Below are 10,346 nucleotides of genomic sequence, written 5' to 3'. Positions count from 1 at the left end.
AAAACTTTCTTCAGTAAGTTCATAGTATTTCAGCAAAGTCACTTTTAACTTCTCATAGTCCATGGCATCTTCTGGTGTCATGCCCACATACATTTATAAGCCTTTTCCTGTGATAAGGGGGCTGAGACAAATTGCCCAGTCACATCTGTCTAAGTTCTGTCTTTGGACAAATCTTTCATACCTCTCCAGGAAAGCATCCATGTCAACTTTCTGTTCATCAAATTTTGGCAGTTTGGTTCGGTTGGCCCTGACCCCATTGTGATTCTTGGGCCCTCTGTTTTTCTGTTGGGTGAGCTTGGCATTCTCAATTCGTACTCTTATTCTCTATATTTCCAGCCTCGCCTCTCTCTCTCTCTCATTTTCTTCTTTTTCTTTTTGTGCTTGTATTTCATGTTCATGTTCTTCTTTCTGTCTTTCTCACTCTCTTCTCTCCCTAGATTTTCTGTTGTTTAACAAACTCTTGTACAGCACCATCTTAGTTATCAAAGTCAGTCAACATAATTATATAGTGTGGTTGTGACCACTACAATATTTTTACTACCACTACAACTGTCCGTATATAGGCCTATTTGCCACTGTTGCTTATGTTCATTCATGGACTAATTCACAGTAAGTGTGAGGCCATTCTCAGTTTTGTGGTAACTTAAAGTCTCTCAGTTTAAAAGAAATCCTTGGCATCTTGGAGGAGTTTGGAAGTTTTGAAAGTTAATGAAGAGTCCATTTTCTTACTACAGTTTCAGGTAAAAAACTCTGGAACTAGCACTAAAATGCTTGAACAGGAACTTGAACACAGGAACACTGGAATGCTGTTCACGTTGGGGTAAAGTTGGAAGATGAAAATGAGAGACTAACCATGGCTGAAGCTTAATCATAAATACCAAAAGTATGAGTTCAAATGTCAAGACTGATCAAGTTTTAATTGGTCAAAGATCCAACTGAATGTGCAAGTTTAGAAGGTCAAATGCTCGGCTACAACCTTGAACAAGACACTGGTAAAATAACATGTCTATGGGCTTAATGTTTACTCACTAGAGGTCTTCCTGGCCCCTAACTACTCTGGGTCTCCATCTGACCAGCTATCTATGGCTGTGTGGCCCATTGTCATCACCACCAGTTCACTTGAACATACAGGCAATATTCTCTAATCCAGCCTCTTTCCTAGTTCACTATCTGGTTGTCATACACACAACACCCAGATTCAGTAGAAAGAAATGGGTTTTTCGGATTCTACACTGTCGAAATTGACTAAGGTCATGTGTGCAAACCACATCTTTGACCATTAGTCCTTGCCAACATTTTCATTATTTTCTCTTAGGATCTTTCTTCCATTTACAAATTGTGTAACAGTTATGAAGCAAATTATATGGTTTTACCATGTGAGCAATGTCATCTGCCTTCGCAAGTTACTCTGGTATTGGAACAACATTAAGGAATTATTAAATAAAACTGTTTGCTTATTACAACTATCCCAATTCACCTGACTGAGGATATTCATATCATAACCAAATACAACACTAGGTGCACAACATGTATACATTTTATATCTAACCAATTAGTAGCAAAATTCGTTTACCACTGATAATTCCACAGATTCAGAGGTATTACGACTTTATTCAATTAAAATATCCTTACACTATACTCCTGAAAAAAATCCAGGTTAAGACTTATTACGGTATTACAGATCAAACTGTGTTCTCCAAAATCCCATTTATACTATATTTTCTCTCTTCCATCATAGTGTGAGTTTTTGTTTTCATTGCCATTTCCATGAAATATTCGCAAGTCTACTGAATGTCTCAATGTTGAAACTGAAGCATTTTTTCTTCATTAATGAAAGTGGTTCTGCTGGCCATGAGTGAATTGTGATTTTCATTGATTGTGTGAATGCTGTACAGTATGTGCTTCCATGAGGGAATCCAGCCAACAGATAAATGTTGGGTCTCCTCAGCAGAAGATTGCCTGGATATTGCTGATTCATTTTCAGAGAATGAAAGAGGTCATCACTAGATACGGTCATAATCAACTATTCCTCAATGTGGGCCAAAGTTTGTCCACTAGTCAATACATAATCACAGATTGTCATAGATGTATTAGTTTGTTTTTGGTTTGGTTCGTATTTTGTGAAAACTACATGTAGGCTATCTGTTCTGGCTGTCCCTAATTTAGCAGTGAAAGACTAGAGGGACGGCAGCTACGCATCCCCTGCTCCCGCTAATCCTCCTGAGCTACTCTTTTTACCAATGAATAGTGGAATTGTCTCTCACATTACAATGCCCCAAGAGGTGAAAGGGCGAGCATGTTTGTTAGGACAGAGATTCGAACCCGCGACCCTCAGATTGTGAGTCGAGCACCTTAACCATGCACAGATGTATTAGTCAAGAACTGAATAGCATGACTGAATAGCACAGGAAAAGTTAACATGGAACAGAGAGCTAAGTTAAACATCCAGTTGTTCACGGAGTTGTGTAAAGCTTAAGGATAGTGAAAAGTCATAATTTAACTTATCACCCCAGTCAGATGCTTGCAAAATTTGTTAATCCTGACACAATCGACTGGAATGAATGCTTAACACATGTGATAATAACAAATAAAATAACAGAACAGGGATCAAGAGGCTGTTTGCCAACCCTTCTCATTTTCAAACAAAAAGTGTTGATCCTTGTGGATGTCATGTATTGTCTTCTACGGAAAATTCGCCCAGTTTCCTTAAGAGTATGTAGAGTTGGTGAGATAAATGGTGCCTGTTGCACATGAACTTGCCCGACAACAACTCAAGAAAGCAGCACAATGACAATAGATGTGCTAATATAAAAAATAAAAAAATTTCCAATGTGATGACTGGGTGTAGTTGTGTTTTGTTCAAACTGAATGAAAGCAACTTGGATTTTGTTGGATTTGTCCATACATAATACTATGACAACTGTAGTATGAACTACAGTGAACATGAGGCATTGGTGCATTGGCTCGACCAGAAGTCTGGAGAGAAATCCAATGAGTAAGAGAAGAGCAATGACATTGTCTCGAGTCATTTCAACCCACCTGATGAAAAGAAAAGGCACTACAGGTACTTTTCTGGCAGTCTTTAATGAGACAGGTGAGGAGTCGCAGGAAATAGAACACTAGCTCCAACAGGTGTCTGAGATGGCACCACCAGCCTTTGAGTAATAATTGTAAAATGCATAATCGATTATCAGTCCCAAATATTGAATGGGTTATCAAAGTTAAGATGATCACTAGGTGGAGCACCTGATGTCTGAAAAGAACTGACTCTTTGCTTTCTAAGATATCAGGTAATGTACATAATAATATATGCATTAAATTGTAATATTTCCATCTGATTATTAACAGCTAGGATGGTCAGGTAGCTGAAAGACTGTTGACTGAAAGAGCATTACGACCCTTGTATTGCAAGCCACCCATAAATGTTGAAAACAGAGTGAATATACTACATTGTAGAATTACTGTTTGATCATAGCAGTTAGAACAGTCACTGATTTGCACAATCATAGATTAAAAGATAATGACATTCCCTGCTTTCCTATCCAAGCTATCAAGTGATGTTAGAATGAAATGTATGTACAACATCGTAGAAGTATCAGTTGATTATCAACAGTTAGAATGATCATGTGATTGTAAAATTAGTGATTAAAAGTATTTTGTGACCCCTTGTTTTCCAAGGCATTTATTGAATTTTCTGAAATGTCATTTAATTTTCCAGAAAATCACTCCAACGATATAGCTGAGTGGTGAAAATTATACAGAGCATACAAGCCAGCAATCACTTGATTTTTCATCAATCTTCATGGAAAATAAAGATCTTTGATCAGCAAGAGAGTCCAGCTTTTTCTGAATGTATATTCGAATACAATAGTAAAAGCATAAATTTCAATGTTGGTAAATAGTCTTTTAGTTAAAAATTCTTGATTCGTCTGAATTTTACCAGTGATTATTTATTTCGTGAAGCCTGAAATAAAAATCAGTTGAGTCTGACAGCCCCTAAACGACACTGCCGTTGATAAGGAGCACAACTACAGCATGTACCTCGAATGTTACTGAAGGTGCTCATGTGGTAGCCAGAAGAAATCAGTATAAACTACTAGAGAACTTTACAAAGCATAATAGTGGCAATATATACATATGTATATGTGGCATCATGAGCATGCTGAAGACATTGCATAGAGTCCACATAAATCTTTTAATCAAATAAAGCAACCGCACACAGAAAATTGTAACAAATAATAATAATATAAGAAGGATACAAGAAGAAAATAATGAGAGCTTGGAGATAAAATATTTTATCTCAGTGCTAATAATTTATGAGGCTATGTTCCAATTTCGACAATGAGACGTACTACAAATGGTGAATCTTTAATAAAAGAAACAACAATAATGACGAAACTCTGGAGAAAGAACACACAGTTTTACTTGGAGTTTTAAATAACACATTTTTACTTGATGTTTTTTAAGTTTTTAAAGTTTTGAAGCATGAAAATGCTAGCCATTACTGTATTGAAGGAGGTAGAGGGAATCATTCACATTGAAACTTGTAATCCATGCCAAAATTGTTACACGAGTTGTAAATGGAAGAAAGACCCCAAGGAAAGCCAATGGAAACATTGGAAAGGGTTAACATCTATTCCAAATCATTTTGATTGTGCAAAACTTGAGATGTTTTGATTGTCAGTTCCTACCTACTGGAACTAGACTTTGTCTGTAGTAACCAGACAGTAAGCTATGAATGAGGCTGGGTCATAGAGTTTGGCGTGTGTGTTCCCGTTGTCCAGCAGGGGCAACAGAAAGCAACTCAAAGAATAATGGATTGGAAAGTCCTTGAGATCCCTGGGCATATGTTCCACACGTGAGGATGGACATGAGTACACATTAAAACTGTTGACGTGTTGCTTGACTAGTATCTAGTTCACAATCAAAACCAAACATTATGCCTTTATCCTATGCTCTCGGCTGAATCTCTGACTAAATAGAACAGAGTTAACCTTTGCATTTGAACCTGGACTTTCATTATTTATGGTTAAGTTTTAGCTACAGTCAGTCTCTCTTTCACCAACTAGCCAGTGGTTCTTCTGCCTTGCTCCAGTGAGTTGTGCTTGTGAAGTCTTCCTTTTCTCTTTGACTGCGAAGATGGATTCCTAATCAAACTTTGAAGCTTTGCACTCTCTCATTTTTAACTGTGAATTGCAGCCTGACCTGTGCTGTACTCCTTTTCCAATGTTCTAGTGCCTATTCCAGAGTTTTATTTGTCTGAAACTATGGTATGAATGGAGTTCTCATCAATCATTGAAGCCTTTCAGTTGTTCCAAGATGCCTAAGATTTCCTCTACAATGAGGGCTGTGAAGTCATCAAAAAATAGAAAGAGATTGGTTAAGGTTTGCCATTGGTGATCCTATAGATGAAAATGCATTTCTTACTGACATGTTTGATTTAGGAGAGCTCGCCAAATCAGTGAATGGATTGGTGCTAATGTCTCCAAGGGCCACGTTACCCACAATGGCTGATGAAGGCCCTGATGCTGTTGGGAAGTCTAGGAAAGACCCTGGAATTGGATCACTAGCATTGACGTTATCTCATCTGGAAGAGCCTAGCCTCTAAATGGTTCAGCAGTAGAAGGCTATACCACTTTTGACATTGCTCAAGGAAGTGAATATCAAAGAAGAGGACCTTGGTAATTTGTCTCAACTTGGGATGCAGAACAACAACTTGGAGGATATGGCAGATGTGTTTCATCTTCAATGGAACCAATAATCCTTAAGCTTAAGAAGAGCTTTCCAGCAGCAGTTATGTCTCGATGGGCGTCCAAGTCCAAGAAAGTTAAATGTGGAATGGGCTTCACCAAGAGTTTGATGTCAGTGGCAAAGACCAGAGCAACGTTGGTACAGATGAGCAAGGTGGTTCATCTAATGGCTTCTGCCAACAACAACCCCATCTCTAGGGCTTGACCTGCCAGAATATCATTAAGGATATATACTACAATAGTCTCCGAGACAACACCAGTGAAGTGACTACAAGAGACCTTTCAAAAAGGGTAGAGTTTAGAACTTTCTTTCAAACCACCTAAGTAATATTTTCAATGTTTTAGTTTAAATGATAGCTAAAGAGTGTATGATATTAAGGTCAAGAATATTAATAAAGTAGTCCTAAAACTTAAAAACCTCCCATGCTTGGTAGAAGTTGGAGTTTAGTATAAATATATGTAGTAAATAATTGAATAGCTGTTGACCAAGTAAAGTTAGCTAGTAACAGTTAACGCTTCTGTAAGATAATCAGTAAGTTAGCCAGCATTTATTATCAATCATAAAAATGTCTGTTAGAATTTATGTTAAAAAGTTTGTTTGTGAACTTACACCTTAGAGTTAAGACTTATGTCATGGTGCATGTAGCCTACAGAAAACATTAATGAATAAATAAATTAATTCGTTACCGCTAAGAAGATAGGACTTCTCATTACTTTTACCCAAAATCCCAAAAGAACACGCCCAATGATAGAACACATTATAACAGTGGTGTCAGGAATGGGATTATTTTTGTGAATTTGGTAGGGGGGGGGGGCGTTCACAAGCCACAACATTTTACAGAGATATTACGTATTTGATGTCAGAGTTGGCAGCTATTCATTTTACCATACATTGCTGATGTATCAATAGTTTGTGGTAGAGGAGAGTAAATACCAGACATGTTATAAAAGAATAATGTAGATATTCATTTTGGAGGTTATGGAAATACAATATACAAAGGAGAAAAATATTTTTAGCTTTCAAATGAACACCACTTTGCACTCTAACTTGTCAGAGTCTGATTCAAACTTACATCATTAATTCACAGACATATCTTGAGTACAAATACCTTTCTAACTCATGTGATTTTTTGGGCACAATATTTTAATAAACTCTTGCTACATTTCGTGTAGTTACGCGTTGTAAATTTGGAATTATAGTTAACATTTCTTTTTAATAAGGGTCAATTCAATGGTCTGGGATTGTTTAAATTCCATTAAGTTCCAAACTTTATGATGAAAAAGAAATCGAAATTTTATTCGAGATTGTGAGACAACTATTATAAAGACAAGAGGAAAGAGGCAGAAAAGTAAAATAGAGCAAAACGAAAGAGATAGAAAATTAAAATAAGATCAAGAGGCAAGAGACAAAAATTTAAAGAAAGAGACATTAAAGAAGAATTAAAAACAAAAAATAAATATGATTGATAATTATTGATAAAGCTATTGAAGATTTACAGAGAGATTACAACAAGATTGAAGAACTACAGAAAAGCTATAATAACAAAATAGAAGTAAAGAAAAGCTTTGATAATAGAACCGAAGTACAAACAATTAATGATAGAATGCAACATTTGGATAAAAAACTGGTAAATGCAAATATTAAGCTACTTGCACCTCTTTCTTCATCCACCCAAGAGTTCCAACCAACCTGACACCATATACTATCAAATATGAAATAGGATAATCTATTTCGTCGACACATGTTATCACTATTGTTGTAACATCTCTGACTGCAGGATTTTCTTAGACTAATCCAGCCATGATAATATAAAATCAAGTTTCACAATTTATCTGGTGAGTTCAAAAACATTGGTCAATCGAGAAATTAACAGGCTATTGTGGAATAGTACCACAGGAGGCATACCAGGCTCAATTCGAAATCCATTCTGGGGTAATGGCAGGAATAGTGAACAAACGCTATTAATCTTACTACCCATTACAAAAGGACCAGCTTTGATGACATTAGTAACCTCCCAGTTTAGAGCCAGAACAACTATCAAGCATTGGTAGATTTAGAGCGATACACCAGCAGGAAGTACTTAAAGCAAAGTTCCAGAACAATGTATGGAGGAAAGAAGAGACATTAGCCGAACTTGTGAGATATTTGTGAAGGCTTACCCATTATTTTACCTCGATTTTCCACATGACATCGTTTATTCTTTGGCATGTGAACAATTTATAGATACCTTAACAAACAAGGATATGAGAATTAAATTGAAGTAAGGTAGATGTGTATCTTTTAATGAAACTCTGAAGTTGGTGATGGAACTTGAAACCAATAAGTTGCAGATAAACAACTAAAGACACCACCTCAAAGAACAGGTATTATCAAATTGAATAGTATTAAAACATCAACACCTTCTTACGATAATCTAGAAGAACTGAATGTATTAGCTAGACAACTAGTTATATAGAATGGAGGAAATAAACAACAAGTCTGTGAATGTTTCAAGCTTAACTTAAAATGACATCTTGCCAAAAACTGCAGATAAAATATTGTATGGGATAAAAACTCTAAATGTACATCTAGTGATTGTACTGTAGTAGAACCAAACACTTCAGTGTGTCCTGAAGGATTAATGGTTGGAAGAACCATAGTTGATCGTGAAAATAAAAATGTTACCATTAGTACCATGAACACATGAAACAATAAGATTCGAGTCATGTTTGAATATGACATTGTAAATTGTGAAGCTGTACAGGAAGAACTTCCACACCAAAGAACATAAAACTTGGTTACCTTCAAAGCAAGATGTAGGAAATTTGATGTCAAATCTTTACATAAGGAAAGGTTACCAACCTTCTTACAACAGCTGTATAACTGAAACTGTGGAGTTTTTACAGCTGTTTAATGCCACAGAGTATATGACTTTCTAAAGGAATGTCAAGATACCTTCTCCAGTGGACTTTATGACTTAGGCCAAACAAATAAAATATCTTATAAGATTGATACTGGAAAAGCAGTCCAAATATGTTAGTTAACCAGACGACCTCATTTTGGAAAACAGGATGAGGCTTTCAAGGAAAAAGATGCCAGGAAGTAAGAAAGAGTGATGGAGTCGAATTCTAGTTTTGGGAATCATCTGTTCAACTTGCAAATAAGAAAGGTGGATCCACATTTTGTGGATCTTGAAAACGCGAATGAAGTCGTAAAGAACCATATATCTATTGCCAGGGATTGATTCAAGTTGGATACTCTCTCTGGTTTTCAACACTGGGTCTCAAAAGTAAATACTGTCAAGTGCAAGTTGGCGAATCCTTTACTAAAGGAAAAGGATTATGGCAATTCACTGTGTTAACATATGGGTTATGTAATGTTACTTACTACATTTTAATGACTAAAGGAGTGTACCCTGGATCATTGGATTCATCTACTTGAATGATATAACTGTACATGGGGAGACCTCTGGTAATGCTTATGACTGACTAAGGAAAGGTCTGGATATTTGAGGAAAAAGAATATAAAGTTTGATCCCCGGGAATTGTGAATTGTTTCATCAACAGGAAACTCATCTGAGATATATTTCTCGTCCTCTACACATTTACTTGAAAAATGAAATACCCTTTGTTAGATTACTGATTATGAACAAGTATTCAATAAACTGAAGAAATAATAACTACTATTCCTGTATTGGTGTATCCATATATTGAAGATTCACTCACTTTAGATACAGATGCTAGTAGCGTTGTAATGGAAAAATATGTATGATTGCTTACTTTACCAAGGCAATGAATGTAGCAAAAAGGAGGTATTGTAGTATTAAGAAAGAACTATTAAGTGTTGTCCAAGACCTATGTCATTTCCATTGTTACATCTCTGGCTATTTGTTAATTTCCCATAAAAATTCTTTCCGAAAAACTTCAGCGATACAAGTCCTTTCTTAAATAAAACTAGTTTATTCTTTCTCAATACAACTTTGCAATACATTTAATTTCCATAGTCACTTTAAATTAATCACATGCTATAATTCACAATGATTCACGCACTTTACTTACCGTCACTACCGCTCACTTGACTCAATTATCTGTCTCTATATCTCTCTATCTGCCATTATTATCTCCGCTTTATGTGCCGGGCTTACATACTAAAATAGAGGGCGCCAAGAAAAGACTAGAGTTGACTGGAAGAGTCATTATCCTTCTAGAAACTCCAGCGTGCATGCTTCCAGCGTCACGTGACTTCCGCTGTCTTAACACTGCCCCTTCCTTAGTATCGCGAACAATAGCCACTTACATTAAACCAATAGATAATTAACAATAACTTAATTAAATGTACATAATTTACAAACACGAAATTTTACGGGACTTATCTTCTTCTGTACTGGTCTCCATCTCGTTGGCTTCTGCTTCACATAAAGTTCATCTGCTCCATCAGAAAATGTCCTATTATCGGTAATAGTCACATCAGTGGTAGTGACTTCATCAAGGGCTTCACTGTTTCCCTTCTCAAAACCGAGTATAGTTTCTTTTTTGACAGTAGCTTTTTCAGGTGACACGTCTTCAGCAGCGTCATTTGTTCCGTTGTTCACTTCGTTCCAACTGGAATGTCCTAGA

Source organism: Limulus polyphemus, unplaced genomic scaffold (assembly GCF_000517525.1).
Source record: "Limulus polyphemus unplaced genomic scaffold, Limulus_polyphemus-2.1.2 Scaffold1178, whole genome shotgun sequence".
Lineage (NCBI taxonomy): Eukaryota > Metazoa > Arthropoda > Merostomata > Xiphosura > Limulidae > Limulus > Limulus polyphemus.
This window is presented reverse-complemented; position numbering follows the sequence as displayed.